At 47.3% G+C, this 17,670-nt stretch overlaps 1 protein-coding gene across 1 annotated transcript in view; it reads left to right on the forward strand.

Annotated features, from left to right (window-relative positions):
• Window positions 1-16,757: 16,757 nt before the first annotated feature.
• The window catches only part of SYT12 (synaptotagmin 12), a 70,528-nt gene continuing 69,615 nt past the window's right edge, over window positions 16,758-17,670 (forward strand). Inside the window, exon 1 of the mRNA XM_063118740.1 lies at window positions 16,758-16,862. The gene's annotated coding sequence lies outside the window, so the exon portion shown is untranslated. The remainder of the gene's footprint in view (window positions 16,863-17,670) is intronic.

The raw sequence follows: 17,670 nt of genomic DNA on the forward strand, positions 1-17,670 counted from the left end.
GAGCATCTGGTAAGCTGGCCCCATGCTAAGGCATCTGAATAACCTTATCTCACTTCCTTGCTCTCCAATATGCCTCCAAAGCTTTATGCTAGTTCAAACCACCTGGATCTTTTGAGATGTTAGTTTAGGGTTATTAGGAAAGTGGGTGAAGCCAGTTTTGTGACAAACCCACTACAGCAGGGAAGTTGAACCTCTTTCAGCCTGAGGACAGAATTCCATTCAGGAGAAGATCTCTTGGGTCTCTTTCCAGTGGTGGGTGGGGCCAAAGGCAAAAGTGGTGGGGCCAGAAAAAAAGAAGATGCCACTATATTTTAACTTAAAGCTCTTACTGCCAATAAATAAGTCTTAGGAGAGACCTTTCAACCTTTTAGAAAGGGTGGGAGGATACTGCACAAAAGCCATGAAATCATCAAAAGATTGGTGGCTGGGGGAAAGGGGGCGTGGCCTTCTCGAGAATCCCAGAGGGCCCGATTTGGCCCCCAAGCCCAAGACTGACAGCCCAGCTTTATGCCATGCTCATTTACTAAAAACAAACCAAGTGTAATATTTATTTGTTTATTTAAACTTTCAATAATGCCTTTCTAGGGCAGGACATGTATGGAGGTTCACAATAAGAAAGATTAAAAAATATAAATGTTAAAGAGAAATAAAATGGCTCTTTAAAACAGACAGAAGGGAAACTGACAGGATTAATGGTCAACAGTAGTTAAACTCTGCCAAATGCTCTTTTAAGACCCAAGTTTAATGACTCATTTTGGGGGCTCCATTCTGCAGTCTAGGTGCTGCAGTTGAAAAGATCCATATCACCTGTTGCTACCATTGGATGGCAGTATGGAAAACATCAACTGGGTTTTGGATGTTGAAGAGAGTGCCTAGGCAGGCTCATCTGAAAGGAGATGGATCTTTTGCTCCCAGATGTTTTGAGTCTTAACTGTACTTCTAGATGGTACTAGGATACCACACATACATCATCTCAGTAATCTTTACAACGACAACCCAGTAAGGTAGTTTGGTATCCCTATGCTGCAGATGGAAGGTGTGTGTGAAGTGGAGATAATGGTCACTTGCTTAAGCTAGCTGGGGAGTTCGTGGTAGAGATGAAATTTGAATCTGGTTCACCATGTCACACCAGTATGCAGCGTAAACACATACATGCTAATTTGCACAGTGTATTTTGCCCCCTTGCCTCTCATACCCTTTTTTTAACTGAGGAAATCTAGACTTGCCTATGTTGAGTTTAGCAGCAAAACTAAATACAAGCTACCACAGTGGAGAGTGCTAGATCTATGCGACTAGGTTTTGTCCAGGCCGCTAAGCAGTGATTGGAAGGCAACTTGCATTAACAGCGGGTTTGTTTTCCAGGTGACCTAGAAACACTTCCATTCTATTTCCAACTGATTTGGAAATATTTTCTTTGTAACTGTCTCTGTCTGAAGATGAGCACAGTTGACATTTCCTTGGAACAACAGTGTGTCCTAAAGTCCACTCTGTTGCACAGGCTGCAATGTAATTAACCCCAAAGAGAAAACAAATATTATGGACTCCTCAGACTTATTAGTGTTGTACTTCAGGGAGCCCAAAAATGAAAGCAAATTTCTGTTTGGAAAAAATTCTGATTGGAGAGGTCAGCAATGATTCATTTTGCTAAAGCATATTAGTACCATTTAGGTTCAATGGTCCCCATTTTGGAAACCAAAACAAGAGCTGACTTTTAAATCTCGATTTCGGTTTTAAATACTAATTCATTTCCGCTCTAAAAGACACCTTTGATTTGAACATTTCTTTACTGCCTGCTTTTCCAGGAGAGCTCATCCAGGTTTACAATATAAAAGAATTCAAACTGTGTTAAAGATTGACAATGTAAGGCAGCCACAGGAGCAGTCTTCTGACTGCTTTAAATTTTTCAGGAGCAGTCAATCAAGTTAATTTGGGTCCAAAGCTTTCTTTGCAAGTCACACTTTGGCGGCTCACCAAAAGGTAGTTGAAAAAGGAATTCAGATGGAAGGAGACTAATCAACAAGTAGGATCATATGGAAGGGCCCTATGCTCTCCCTGACATGCACTGCACCCAAGCAATTTAGGGCTGGGGTTCCCAGCACAGTGGCTGTGGATGCCTCCTTTGGCATCTGCCAAACTCTTTATCCCTCTTGATGATGATGATGATGATGAAGATGATTTTAAAAAAAATGTTTAATGGTGAGGCAAGCATGTTGCAAAGCAAAGTGCTGGCTCCAATGCCATCTTTAATTCTAGAGGCCCAAAGGCATCCTTGGAATATAAAAGTGGCTAATGACTGTAGTCCAGCACTTTGTTTTGGAGCATGCCCAGAAAGAAGACAAAAAAAGTTGGTACTAGGGAGTGTCACTGGGGGCTAGATGGGTTAATGGGAAGTGATGGGAGCAGCTTTACCCGTGGGCTGAATTTTGCCTTTTGGGGTTGTGTATGTGTTTATTTTGGTGTAGCGTGTGTGTTTTGCCTGGTGTTGTTTTTGTAGTGTTTGTCTTGTCTGCCTAAGCATGTGGAGGAGAGTTTTGCCAGGCTTCTGAGTTACTATTTCACCCGGGTTTGTTTACTTGGGTTCTTTTTTTATTCGGCTGTGTGTGCGATCTTGCTTGTGTGTGTGAGCTCAGTGTGACCTCACTTGTACATAGGCTCATGGGCAAATTGCTTTTGCCTTCTGGGAAATAGATGTTTTGTGACTGCTTGCACCCACCATGGCAACCATTTTGTGAATGGGCAAGCCCTCCCCCATAGCAGCCATTTTGGAATGTCCATAACATCTCTCATAAATTTCCAAATGTGCCCACCTGCCCAAACTCATGGTGGGGTGGTGGTTTAGGACATTACAAGTTAAGAGCAGCACTTATTTGGTAATCAGCCCTGAGGTAATGCAGTCAGAATACCTCACACCCATTGATAGTCTAGTAGCTGTGTTCTGAAAGTTCTTGATGCTTTTCAGACACAGCCCCCATGGAAATCATGTTGCATTAATTCAACCTGGACACAGCAAGCTGCTGAAAATGAGAAGTTGACCTGAGTGTTATCAGTATTAATATCTGGCCAGCCTCACTCAGAGGTTTCACATGGGAGGTTTCACATGGGAATAAGATGGTACCCTGTGGCACTCCACAGGCCAGGGGCTGAAGCAGTAGTCTCCCAGGCTTACCTCCTGAACCCATCCATCCAGGCCAGTCTGGAGCTGGTGAAATATGGGTACCTCTGTCCCAAGAGATGTTCCAGAAGGACCATCATGGCTGGGGTTATTGAAAACAGCTGAGAAGTCCTCCATGAGTTAACAGGGTCACACTGTTGCCACCCATCTCCCAGGGTAGGTCATCCATCAGTGTGACCAAGGCCATGTAAGTCCCAGAACCAGGATGGAAGCCGGATTGGTAAGGATTTGGATATTTGGAGTTGTTCAGGAAGACCTGGAGCTGCAGCATGATGAAATTGCTCTTCCAATGAGTGAAATGTTAGTGAACTTCATTAGACAGGATCATCCCTGGAGGCGCCCTCTGACCTATGTGGGTCAAAGGTATCTTCTCCTCCCCCACCCCTTGCTTCCTTTGAGCCAAGTTATCAGGGCTATTGCTACTGAAAAACCGCACCCTTTCCTAAGAAAAGTAGTCTTTTTGTCCAAGGCATGGAGGGCGGGAGGGGCTTTGCTGCTTAAATAAAATACCAACTAGCTAACTAGAGAACAATACATTTTTGATGCTTTTATGCCCACAACTAGGCGTTAAGGAAAATATCATCACAATAGTGGCAATGAGGTTAGTTGCTGAGGGGGGAAAATGGCTCCTAAATATAATTGGGAAGGAATGAGGAAGAAGGAAAGTGTAACAATGTGAAACCTCATTAGCAGGGCTGGTGCGAGACTATTTTGCACCCGAGGCAGGTGAGCTGCTTTCACCCACCCACCCCAGCGTACCTGGGCGCCGGGCGCCATCTCGCCCGCCTAGCGGAAGCGAAGCCAGGATGCTGGGGTTGGGGAGCCAGCGGGCGGGCGGCTATGGAATGGCACGCCCAGCTGGAAGCTGCTCTAGGAGAGCAACTTCTGGGCGCACCGTTCCGAAGCCGCCTGCCCGCCCCAGCATCCTGGCTTCACTTCGGCTGGGCCCCCATCCAGCTGAAGCAAAACCAGGACGCCGGAGTGGGGTGTGTGTGTGGCTTTGCTTCGGCTGGGTGGGTGCCCAGCCAAAGCAAAGCCAGGACGCTCGGGCGAGTGGGTGGCTTCAGAACGGTGCACGCGGAAGCCGCCTTCTCAGAGCCGCTGTGGGAGAGCGGCTTCCAGGTGCGGCGTTTGGTGCCCCCTTACCTTGGCGCTCTAGGCAGCCGCCTGAGTGGCCTCTATGGTAGCACTGGACCTGCTCATTAGTAACATTTCTATAAATTTTAACAAATATATCTATCATCCACAAGGGGGTGGTAGTGTACAAGGATTCAAGAAGCATAGAAGGTAGCTAGTAAAACCAGTGTAATGGACAGGAGAAAGCCCAGGCCTACTGACCAAGTTTAGCTACAGCAGTGTGCAAGGAGTGAGTTACATCATGGCAGCTAAGGTATGTTGTCTAGTAAAGGATGAGGTCTTTCCTTGCTTCCCAGGCAACTCTCTTCCTTGTTGTGTTTTACTTCTCTCTTTGCGTGATGGCTTCTAAATTCCCTTGTTGTCCTAAAAGGCCAACGCGATGTCATTCAAAGGGGACTGGATAGGGATGACCCTTCCCTGATTGTTCTGCCCCAGGATCCACAACCAGAGCTTGATTTGAGTTAAATGTTGCCTTCTTGAGTTCTCTGCTCTGGGATATGTCTAGTAATAGCATCTTTGACCTTATGCAGAGTTTATGTCCTGTACCTCTTAACTAGTGCCATCTCACCTTCATGTATGTGGGATGAAGACATAGTACTTACTCCTTTTTCAAATGTGTATCCCTCCATCCCAGAAATGCAGGGTGGCATAATCCCCTGCTTTTGAAATCGCTTGGGTGAAGAAACCGTGAGCTGTCCTAGCCCACTGATCTACACAAGCACTCTAGAGCATAGAGGGCACAGGTTCCAGGCAGGCATGAGTATCAAATGGCTGCCAGTCCATTTCTGGGGCTGATTCAAAGTGCTGGGCCCTGCTTTCATGGTGCTGCATTGCTGCCATGTTGCCACTAACTCCTGCGGTTTAGCTGTTATGGGGTGACCACCCCCTGCTCAGCTTTTGGCAACCAATCACCAGTTGCCATCCGCCTGGAACGCCCTTGGCTCAAAGCCAGAGCGAGGTCGCTTCGGAGGGGAAATTCGGGGAAAAGCCCAGCGGTGGCTGCAAATCAGCAGCTGCATCATATAACCAATGCAGCACTGATTTGCAGGGGTTTAAAGATGTATAGACAGCCCCCAGGTATTGACACTAAAAGCCCTAAACACAGTGGAGGCTGGTGATCCAATTTCGGTGGGGCTGTAATTCCATTCTGGCTAGAACTCTGAAGAAGCTATCGAGGTTCTATCCAGCAAATAGGTTCAGCACCTTGGATAGCTTTTGCAATCCTGTCCTATCTTTTTTGGAGTAATTTCTCACTCTCATGGCATTACCTGTCCTTGCTAGAAGAGTCCAGATGTCCATTTAGTCCAGTATTTTGTTTCCATCACCAGCAGCTAGCCAATCAGATGTCCCTAGAAGTTTACAAACGGGATTTGAAGCCGATGTATTTTTCCTATTATTTGTCACCAACATCTGATATTCTCATCTTCACAACAACCCTGTGAGGTTGGTCAGGCTGAGAGATAAGAACCAGACATCAAGCTTTGTGGCTGAGTGGGGATTTGAATCTGATACCCTTACTCAGGAGTGGGGAACTGTGGTGCTCTAGATGGTTTCTGACTTCAACCCCAGCCAGCATGGCCAATGGTCAGGAATTATGGGAGTGGTAGTCTAGCAACATCTAGAGGGCCATGGCTTCCCCACCACTGTGCCCTAGGGAGCAGCTGCCAGTCAGTGTCAACAATACTAGGCTAGTTGGACCAGTGGTCTGACTCAGTATAAGGCAGCTTCTTATGTTCCTATGTACACCGCAATAGTGCAACACTTATGTTCCAATCCTGCAGAAAAAAATGGGGCAGCCCACCCTCAACCCACTCCGGGTTGCTGTTGTCTCTGCCATCGGTCCCAGGTCATTGGGGAGACGAGCAAAGCAAAAGGCCTTCTTCTTCCTCCTCCTCTCTTTTTTGGACCCCTTTCAGGTTGTGAGTTTCTGCTGGCATCCTGAGTTTTATTTAGCTCAGGCGCTGGTTTGTCTGTCAGGGAAGCTCGGTGTATCTGGTTCAGTGAAAGGCACCGTCTCTTTATGGGGCTTTTGTCCCTTCGCATAGCTTAATGCTAGCATGCCTTTTATAGGCGCTGTGCCTTATAGTCAAGGGGATGAAGAATGCCTTGGAATAAATAACAGCTAAGTAGCATTTCTGCTAGAAATGGGCAGAAAACTATCCCCCCCCCCCAACCACATCAATCAATAATCTTTACGTTGAAAAATCGAAGCAGACGTTTCTGTTTAATGGCTTTCCATTTCCCATTAAAATTTCCATTAGTCACATTTTCCATTAAAATGTTTTCATTGTATTTGCTTTGCCTCTCTGTTGTATTTCAATGTTGTCTGTGGAAATCACTGAATGTTGGACGTGCAGCAGTCCCTGAGATTATTTGCTTTAGACTAATGTTTTTTAGATGGACGTTTTGGAGGGTGGGCAGAGCAGGTGTCCTGATTCAATGCATCCCACACCCCAAAATGCAGAGGGACAGTGTTAGGAAACGAGCAGGGTCCGCATAGCAGACAAGATTGTACAAAGCACTGCAGAACTTTAAGGCTGGGACACAATACAAGGGGTTGAAACTCAGGCACGTGGGTCAAATTTGGCCTGTGGGATTCCCTAGATGGCCACGTCCCATTCCGCTGACCCCCCCAACATTTCACCTGACCACTGATCATTGAGGAGTTTCCTGGCTTTTCTGTATCACTCACCCCCATTCTAAAAGGTTTCCTATTCCTGCCAGTAACTCAGGATTAGTTACTGGCAGCAAGAGTTTGAAGTTAAAATGTGCTGGTATATTCCCCCTTTTGACCTCCCTTCTTTTCCTTGTACCCCCACCCTCCAATGGAATCCCACCTCTGAGAACGTCTCTGAAATTGAATCCAGCCTTTCAGCTAAAAGCTCTTCACCTCTTCTATACATACTCATCTGAAAATAAGTCCCACTGAACTCAGTAGGGCTTACTTCTGAGTAGGCACCTAAAGGATTGATCTGTAACCCCTTCCCCGCTGCCAAATCCAATTTCCTACACTTCTCAATAATAAATTATGCAGTCAATGGTATGAGATGCTTTCTGCTAACTCTCCTGCCATTCCTCATTGGCTCAGTCAAACTTTTCTACTTCCATCTCCTCGTTCTGAGAGAACTCATGTCCTGCTTGTGGGTTCCTGGTTGATAGCTGGTTGGCCACTGTGAGACAACATGCTAAACCACAGTGGTTAAGCATTTTGAACTAAACATTATGGCTTAACGTGTCATGTGAACCATTCCTAACCATGGTGGCTACATAACCACAGTTTAAACATGCTCACTAGCCATTTGCTACAAAAGGGTTAGTGGCGTAACCATGGCTTAGCGTGTTGTCTGAACAGGCCCTGTGTGAACAGAATGCTGGACTAGACGGACCCTTGGTCTGATCCAGCATGGCTCTTCTTATGTTCTTAACAGGAGCGACTTTACCAAGTGTACGATGAAGGAAGAACACTTGCGCATTCTGGTGGTGAAATCCCAACATTTCACAGGGCTCATCTCAGTGCCCAAAGTCAGGATTAAAAACATAAGAGCAATGCTGGATCAGATCATGGGTCCATCTAGTCTATGAAAGCAGTATATGGAATGTGGATTATGCCCCAACAGTTATCAGTGCACTCCAGTAGTTCTGCTAAGAAGCATTAGTATAGATCTAGCCTAGTTCCGCAGAATGATCACTTTATTGAACGTTGGTTCCCTTTCATATCATATGTTCATAGGAACCCAGCCATGCAATATTTTGCTCAGTCTTGCTCCACATTCTGGAAGAATGGGATCTCTTCATAATGGACACCCACAATGGGACCCCTCCCTCAGTAAGTCTAACTTACCACCACCATTGTCACTAGCAGCTATTGCTCCTCACCCTCTTTCTCATCACTGTCTCTACTTACTTGCTTGTCTGGGCCAGAGCCAGGGCTGGTGCCAGACTATTTTGCGCCCTAGGCAAGGTGAGCTACTTTCACACACACACACCCCAAAAAAATGCCAACTTTGATTTTTAAGAACATATGTTTCCTGGAAAAAATAAGAAGCACAAAACTTGAAACTGCTAAATTTATTTTAAAGTGCAAGAAATACGTCATGCCAATAATAGCAAACAAATTGGAAAGGAACGTCTATGGGTCTAAAATGCATTATTTAATAGGTATATCACCTCCAAATCATCCCCCCCAACTCACACGTGCACACATACACACACTCAGCATCACTCACTCCAAACAAACACACGCATGAACACATGCATTCACTCAAAGACCTCATGCACCCCATTCACCCATACATTCTCTCTCTCTCTCTTCTGGGCACGTTCCGGAAGTCCGAACATGGAGCTGCCCCACCCCCACCCCAGCGTCCCTGGCTTCGCTTCGGCTGGGCGGGCGCGGGGCACCATCTCACCCGCCCAGGCCCAGCTGAATCCTTGGGCCGGCTCACAGCCAACGCACGTGAGTGCTGCGCCATGCCTGGCACCCCTCTTAGTTTGGTGCTCTAGGCAGCCGCCTGAATGGCCTCTATGGTAGCACCGGCCCTGGCCAGAGCAAGAGGCAGGTGAGCAAGCAGGCTGCAGTGGGGAAAGAGAAATGACCACTGCAAGGGGTCTTGTCAGTAGGCCCCTACTGGAGGGCAGACTCTTGGCAGGTGCCCAGCCATGCCTACCTTTGACGCCGACCCTGTTCAAGAATACCATCTAATGACTACACTTTAGGTATGAATGTTTTTTCATACTTATTTTCTGGCAAAGTGAATCACTTCATTGTTGTTCAGTCTGTTTGAAGGGAAGAATCGACAACAAAAATTGGATGACATCACAAACCGGGGAGGGGGGGGAGAGGAAACTCCAGATGCAGAAGGTTTATTGGTAGGTCCTAAGCATTTCCTTAGCGGCATTATATATAACACCATTTTCAACAATGATCCACCAATGCTGCGGAAAGATTCTCAAAATGCGCTGGGCCTACCAGTACATCTTCTTCCAGCACGTGGAGTTTTGACTCCTTTTTAACCAGATTGTTTGAAAAATTCCTGTCTGTTAGAGCATTACGACGATGGAACTAATGACCTAGGGAGGTCATGGGCTCTCCCACACTAGAGGCCTTCAAGAGGCAGCTGGACAACCATCTGCCAAGGATGCTTTAAGGTGGATTCCTGCATTGAGCAAGGGGTTGGACTCTATGGCCTTATGGCCCCTTCCAACTCTACTATTTTATGATTCTAAGGCCTATTGTTTTTTTCTTTGAATTTATTATAATTTTTAAATATAGTTGTCATAGTATGAAGAGGAGGTTGTTGAGAGCTCCTAGACAAGGGGTGCATGGCCCACATGCGGCCTTTGGCTTTTCCCAGTGGGGACCCTGCCCAGAGATCAGAGATAATAGTAGGGTTTTCCTTCAGATCTCTCATGAGTGCTAGCAAGAGAACCCCCTGGCAATGAGACACCTGGGGAGTCAAAAGGGGCAAGCAAACCAATGACAGCGGTGAGAAGGTGCAGCTGTCGCCATTCGCTTGCTCACCTGCCACTTCCCCCTAACAAGTTTGCAGGTAATGCTGGTGAGGAGGAGCATCTGGCAGCAATGGTAGCGAGTAGTAGGAGTGAGAGTCCTTGCCCTTGGGTCTTCTCAAACCTTGAGCTGGTACTGTAGGGTGGCAGAAGTGTAATATTAGGGTCTTTGGTACAGCAAGACTGGAAGGGGCTCAATGCGGAGGGTCTGCCATACCTTGAACCCCAGGGCCCAACACGATTGCCGTTTATTGTTTGACCCCTGATGTCAAAATGACCTTGGATGCTTTCTGAATCCGACACTGTCGCTGACACAGGATCCAGCCAGAGAGACGGGATGGAATGGGACCACTGATGAGGCTGCTGTCGAAACTGAACTGCTGCTCAGCCATGAAGCAAGATCGGGTGGTGGGAGTAGCTCCTCACATAGTGAGCGCTTGGAAGGCCTCCTTCCCAGTCCTTCCCTTCTTGTTACTCGCTCAGAAGAGATTGGAAGTGACAGCTTAAAAACCACAACAGCTAACTTCACATTTCCTTTTATCTAAAAGGACAGAGCCAGCAAAGAGCAGCGTATAAGCTTGAAGGGAAGAAGTTATTTAAGCCAGGTGTCAAGGGGCTGCTCAGCAGCAGGCTTGAAGAGTTCGGTGGTGGATACCCACAGGGCCCCCTTCTGCTCAGGTTCTCTCTGACTGCGAAAAGCAGTTCAAATCTCTCTTCAAACCCCACCTTTTCTGTGAAGCTTTTGGCACAACCCCCTTGGTTCTCATGCACTGCTTCCAAGCCTCGTGCCCTCCAGATGCATCCCATTCTTGATGGGAGTTGTAGTCCAACACATCTGGAAGGCATTAGATTTGGGGAAGCTACCCTACCTAGCCTGGAACCAAGTCTTGTGTATTTGAAACAACTGCATAGTGCTTCCCTGTACACCCCACCTCCCCTTCCCCTTTGTCAGGTTATACACTGAAAACTCTTTGGGGCAGAGATCTGTCCTCTTGTACCTGTAAAGCATCATACACAGGGGGCCTTACTACTACTACTACTACTGATTATGATGATGACGACAACAACAAAAAGTCTCTCTTTCTCACAAAATATAATATATATCAACTATGAGATACTTAGATACATGACTTAACAATGGGGCCATCCTCATTGGGGACAGCAGCTACATCTCCACAGAAAACATGCCTTATACCATATCCAAGCCTGGACCTTTGCTGGGAAGCCAGCCATCTCCTCAGAGTGACCCACTTCCATGTAACACTCAATTTTTGGTTAAGCAATTCAGGAATTGGTGTGGCCATGCAGGAGCACATGCATACACTCCCGCCCTCTCCTTTGTCACTTTCGCTTTCTGAAACAACACAGGAACACCCCATTCCTAGGTTGTTTCAGGATGTCCAAACCCAGGAATTCTAGGTTGTTTGAGGGATAAACAACATAGTTAACCCAACAACAAACCATTGCTTAACTCTGGGTTGTTTAACCCCCAAACAACCCAGAATTTCTGGGTTTGGACGTCATGAACATATTTCTGGGTTGTTTCAGAAAGAAGAAGTGACAAGTGGGCGTAAGGCAGCATCCTTGCTTGCTCCCATGTGGCCACTCCAATTCCTGTGTTCTTTGACCCAGGAACTGAGCATTACATACGAATCAGGTCATGTCTTTACATGTTAAATGCTTGCTACTCTTTATTTACTGCTACTGATACATTACAACCAACACCACATACACATGTACTAGTGCAGTTACCCAATTAAAGTTGGGGTTGGGGCTTGCTCCTCCCATATCTGCCAGCTTTCTGAATTGCTCCTCCCAGATCTGCCAGACATAACGTGGAAGGTAGATCTCCAGATGTTTTGGACTCCCAGAAGCCCAGTCTGCCAACATGACCGGGAATGCTAAGTGTTGACATCCCAAACATCTGGAGATCTACTTTCTGCCCTAGAGTGCAAGGCCTGTTGCTCTGGTGGAGCTTAGAACAAGAGCACTGCTTACCTGAAATACAGGAATTCAGCAAGGAAAGAATTTTTACAAAAGTATGTTCTATATCCTTATTGTATATAATAATTTTAAAAATAGAAAAGCTATCTATGGAGAAAGATCATGAATGGACCATGAGGAAAGCTATTAGCCAGCCTTTGGTCTTACATAGCAACCAACAAATATTTCCCATAAGCCCTATGTCCAAGTTAGAATCTGGCTGTCCAGCTGCAGCAGCATCCATCTAGATACATGGTGCTGGAAGACCATTTGGTGTTCGTTTTGTGAGGCATTCAGTTGCCATCTGCACTCAGACTTATTGTTGCAGTATTGTCAACATTTTATAGAGTGCTTTTGTGTGTTTGATAATGCTTCCATGTGCCTTATCTCAGTTAGCCATGCAAACACACACTTTGCTCAGCCAACCTTGATCCTTTGGTCTTACATAGCAGAAGCAACCTTTAAGGAAGGTTAGTATCCTTATGCCCATAGTGCAGATGAGAGAGAATGATTCACTTTAGGCTCCTTGGTGTGTCAAGGGCTCAGGCAATATTTGAACTGGTGACTTCCCAGCTCATACCACCAGAAATGAACTGGAAAGTAAACATATCATGCTGCTGCTGTTGTGGGTGATTTGTCTGTTGTAGGAACTCTCTCCACCTACCGAAACAACCTGTTTTTGTCACCAGCAGTGAAAAGTAGTTGGAATGGGCAGCGAGTAATGGAAAAACACTCCACAGTCCTGACAAAATCTTCAATCCCCCTCCCCCCCCCCACCCCATTCTCATATGCAAGGTCTAGCCCTACCACCAGGCATAATGAGGTTACCTACATTTTGGGAGGCAGGGTAGCATTAAAGGACAGCAGATTTTAGTTTAGAGTTTTGTGTATTTCTGTACGTGCATTAGCGGTAATGTGAGTTGAACAGTTAATGTGCATAGCAACCAGCCATTGTTCATGGAGAATATGCATATAAACTGTTCCTGAAGAGGGAATTGTGCACATTCTCGGGTCATTATGCAGAATCTCCAAATGGCCTTGGAGAATGGGGGACACCATTTGCATTTTCTGCTTCAGGCACCAACATGTCTATAGCCACTCCTGCCAAGGTGATTAGCAACATAAGAGGGCAGGCCTCCTCTCCTTGGAAGAGGGAACATGGCAGGTGCAGCTTTTCTCCCTCCCCTGGGTTGGGTTTGAATTGGAGGAGACCTGTGTGTGTTTGCTGTTGCCCTCCCTTACCAAGCAGCTGCAAGCAACTTCTGCTCTTCCCTCAGGTATTTAAGAGGAGGCAACCAGAGGTACCTTGCCTGAGAGAGGGTTTGGTTTGAATTGGAGGAGACTTGAGACTCCCAAGTATGTGTGCTGAGCCTCTTATGTCTACCCAGAGTAATTCCTGGCTTTCTTGGGAGCTGTGATGAAACAGTACAGCATACGTACCCTCCCATCCTTTGCACACATGCCAGGGAGGGCAGGGAGGCACTTAGGACACTCGATGTCTTTTGAAATTGGCAGGACTTGCTTCTGAGTAAGCATTGCATTATTAGCCCAACACTAAAACCTTAGCATTGCATTCTAAACCAACAAACATGCCCCATTCTTAATGAGAATGATCCTGCACCCAAGCATTGGATTACAGACTTTTACAAAAGAAAGAGTATGGGTGGAAGCCTTATTTCTATGGGATGGAAATGATGCAGGGGATACATTAGCTTTCCCTTTGCTTTCAGCACATGGCAGGGTGGGGGGATCTCCCTTAACTACAACCAACCCCAGGCAGTCAAAAAACAAGTGGCTACCTCCTATATCTTGACAAAACTACATGTCCTAGCCATGGCAAAATAGAAGAGCACTGTGTGGGGCTCAAGTGCTTTCCCAAATTTTAAAGGTTTTTTTTAATTGGTAATGCTTTTCTTTCAAGATAAGTCTCCCCTGCCCCAAACCTCACCCTACACTACATATTCCTCCCCAGTTATCAACATTAAAACCCAACACAGCTAATAAGAGCCCAAGCAGTTAATAAGAGCCCTGAGCCCAGTTATTAACATTAAAACCCATCACAGCTAATAAGAGCCCGAGCAGGATATGCCAATATTGTGATTCCTGGTCAGACTGGATTGCCAGAGTAGGGTGGCCAAAGGAGGGGAGAACTTTCCTCGAAATATTCCTCCTTCCCACCTGCTTTCCCAGTGCAATGGGGCTCTTCTCCTACACCCTTCCCATCGTTATACAATCAGGGCCCAATGACCAGTCCAAAATCTCATCACCTGGCCTGGACTCAATGTTTGGTAATTCATTAACTGATAATTTTGTTTTCTCAGAATTAGGATGGAAAAAATAGTTATTTTGGACTGCTAATGGGCCTTTGGACTGCTTATGAGTCACAGGTACCAATCCCAACTGTTTATACCCTCCTCTGGGAATCAGAGCTAGCAGCTAGCAGCTCTCCAAACTGTACTCCAGCACCAGCAGCCACAGCAGCAAGAACACCCTCGGAAGAATTAATTTGCTTCTTCCATGGACCTCTTCCTTTTTTTTCTCAGGACAGTAGGCTATGAAAAATGAGAGGGGGAGGAAAGAATTAATCTGTACTTTCTCCACATCCTCCTTTTTTTTTCTCCTGAGAATTAGGACAGGAATGGGGGGTGGGGAGAATTTACTCACAGTGCAAGCATATTATTATTATTATTATTATTATTATTATTATTATTATTTATATAGCACCATCAATGTACATGGTGCTGTACCGAGTAAAACAGTAAATAGCAAGACCCTGCCGCATAGGCTTACATTCTAATAAAATCATAATAAAACAATAAGGAGGGGAAGAGAATGCAAGCAGGCACTGGGTAGGGTAAACAGGCATTGGGTAGGGTAAAACTAACAGTATAAAGTCAGAACAAAATCAAGTTTTAAAAGCTTTAGGAAAAAGAAAAGTTTTTAGCTGAGCTTTAAAAGCTGTGATTGAACTTGTAGTTCTCAAATGTTCTGGAAGAGCGTTCCAGGCATAAGGGGCAGCAGAAGAAAATGGACGAAGCCGAGCAAGGAAAGTAGAGACCCTAGGGCAGGCGAGAAACATGGCATCAGAGGAGCGAAGAGCACGAGCGGGGCAATAGTGTGAGATGAGAGAGGAGAGATGTTTACCCATCAATGAATTCCACCATATTCAATGCCTCTTATTTATTTCATTCCATATTACAAAGGCAATGGACTGCAATAAAAAAAACCCAGCTTCATGAAAGCGGTATCTAATAGAGCCATACTACTGCATAGTTAAAGCAATGGTATTCCCCGTAGTAACCTATGGCTGCGAGAGCTGGACCATAAGGAAGGCTGAGTGAAGGAAGATAGATGCTTTTGAACTGTGGTGTTGGAGGAAAATTCTGAGAGTGCCTTGGACTGCAAGAAGATCAAACCAGTCCATACTCCAGGAAATAAAGCCAGACTGTTCACTTGAGGGAATGGTATTAAAGGCAAAACTGAAGTACTTTGGCCACATAATGAGAAGACAGGATACCCTGGAGAAGAGGCTGATGCTAGGGAAAGTGGAAGGCAAAAGGAAGAGGGGCCGACCAAGGGCAAGATGGATGAATGATATTCTGGAGGTGACAGACTTGACCTTGGGAAAGCTGGGAGTGGCGACAGCTGACAGAAAGCTCTGGCGTGGGCTGGTCCATGAAGTCACGAAGAGTCGGAAACGACTGAACGAATAAACAACAAAAACTGCATTATAGTGGTATTGAACTGTACTGACAACTGTTGGGATCCATTCACACATACCATACGGTGCTATATCCTGCTTGGTGTGGCTCCTGCCTTTTAGATACCACTTTCATAGTGCAATATCCTGCTTGGTGTAGATTAGGTCTAAGAGCCTACCTTCCTGTTTCTGCCTGCACTGGTTCAAAAGCAACTGTTTCCTAAAGAAAATGTTCCATCTAATCTGTATGTCAAGGAAATGCTATTGTAATGACTGTACCTTTTTTGAAAGCCTTTTTCCTTACAGTAATTTGAATTTGGATAATACATGCTATATTTTTTTTAAAAAAACTCCACACTAAATTATCAATATATGACTAATTTCATTATATATGTTTAGGATGGCAGTTTTAGTGTGAGATATACCATTATTTTTCTTTCAGAGATCTTAACATGCGGGATACAACCCGCCCACCTAGAAATATTCTTTGCCCCTTCTATGCCCCCCCCCGATTTTTTTTTATGTTGCTGCCACTGCCCCGGTAGGTCCAAATCGCCCCCTTTTGCCAGAAATGCCAGGTGCCCCCTCTGCATCCGCTCCCGGACATTGGTCCCAAGTGACCTTGGCGCTGGGAAAAGGCTGGCCTGGGGCAGCGGAGGCTCTGCTTTCTTCGACCTCTCCCGCGCGACCCTTCGCCTTTTGCAGCCTCTGCAGAGAGGTCAGGAAGCCATGTGTGGCGCAGGCCAGGCGCCAGCCGGTGTACGCTCGGCGTGCCCTTGGCCGCCCCGGGCGAACCGTTCTGCGAGGCCCATTCTTTGCTGCAGGCAGGGCAGCGCCCCGCCTGCCTTGGGCGACTTTCCCTGGCTCTCTCCTCCTCCCCCTCGGACCTCGTGGATCCCCTCAAAGCGATCCCCTCCCCAGGGAGCCAGTGGAGAGGGGTGCGCGCGCGCGGAGCGCTCTCTCCAGGCATTGCAGGGGTACGTGGCGCTCCCGCAGTCAAGCAAGGGGGTGGGCTAGAAGGAATCCAGCCCGTTGGCCGCCGCCGCTCACTTAGCGGCTCCACGGCTCCGAGCGGGGCGGGGGCGCCCTCCCACGTTCCCCGAGTGAGTGAGCCCACAGCCCTCGCGCACGCTCGCTCGCTGGGAAAGGAGCCGCGGACGAGACGGCGAGGAGAGGAGGTGACTCAGGCTGCTGCTGGAGGAGCCCCACGCGTAGAACGGAGAGGTCCCTTCGCCTTCTCCTCAGGCCGGCGGCGGGGCAACAGGAAGGAAGGAAGCAGCATGCCGGGGCTGTGCCACTGAGGAGCCCAAGCTGAGCTGCAGAGTTTGCAGGTCGTTAGTGCTGCACCACACTCCAAGCGAGGTAAGTGGTGCCGCCGCCGCTGCACCACACAAGGCGCTCGCCGGCGTTTGGGAACTCCGCGCCAAGCCGGAACAGTCCAGGCGGAAGAGGGACTGGCCAACGCAGCCGGCGGCCCGTCCGGCAGCGAGGCTTGTTTTGTGTGTGTGCACGCCCCCCCCCCCCCGCGTTATGTCAATGTAACGGAGCCCGCCGGCAGGTTTGACCCTTTGGAAAGCTTTTACACGCGCGCGCGCGCACACACACACACCCCTCAGCGTGCGATCCGCGGCGCCCTGCTGCTGCGGGCTGGTTTCTCCCCTCACTGATTTTTTTCCTGGTGCTCCCACTGCCCCGGTAGGTCCAAATCGCCCCCTTTTGCCAGAAATGCCAGGTGCCCCCTCTGCATCCGCTCCCGTGCGCGCGCGTGTGTGGAAGGCTCTGAGCAGCAAGGAATCTCCTTGCAAAGTTTGCGCCTCGATCGTGTGCGCGTTTCTGCAGGCAGCGGGCTGGCTGGGCGTGACTGCCGTGCGGAGCCTTCGTTGTTGTTTTTTAAAGCGAAGGTTAGCTGGAGTCGGAAAGGTCCAGTTAGCCTAGCAAGACGTTTATCAGCCCGCCATTTGGGTAGAAAGATGGAATTAGTGGCAGGGAATAGCAAAGGCTCGGATCCAGGAGGAGCAGCGCTGCTTGGGATAGAGCCCAGGCGTGGGAGGGAATTGCATCAAAGCCAAGGACGAAATGAGACTTTTTTTTAAAAAAAAACACCCCATCTATATTTTTCAAAAAAACAAATCTCACAAAACCAGGAGCCCCCAACATTGTGGTAGCTCGT

Source organism: Elgaria multicarinata, chromosome 2 (assembly GCF_023053635.1).
Source record: "Elgaria multicarinata webbii isolate HBS135686 ecotype San Diego chromosome 2, rElgMul1.1.pri, whole genome shotgun sequence".
NCBI lineage: Eukaryota > Metazoa > Chordata > Lepidosauria > Squamata > Anguidae > Elgaria > Elgaria multicarinata.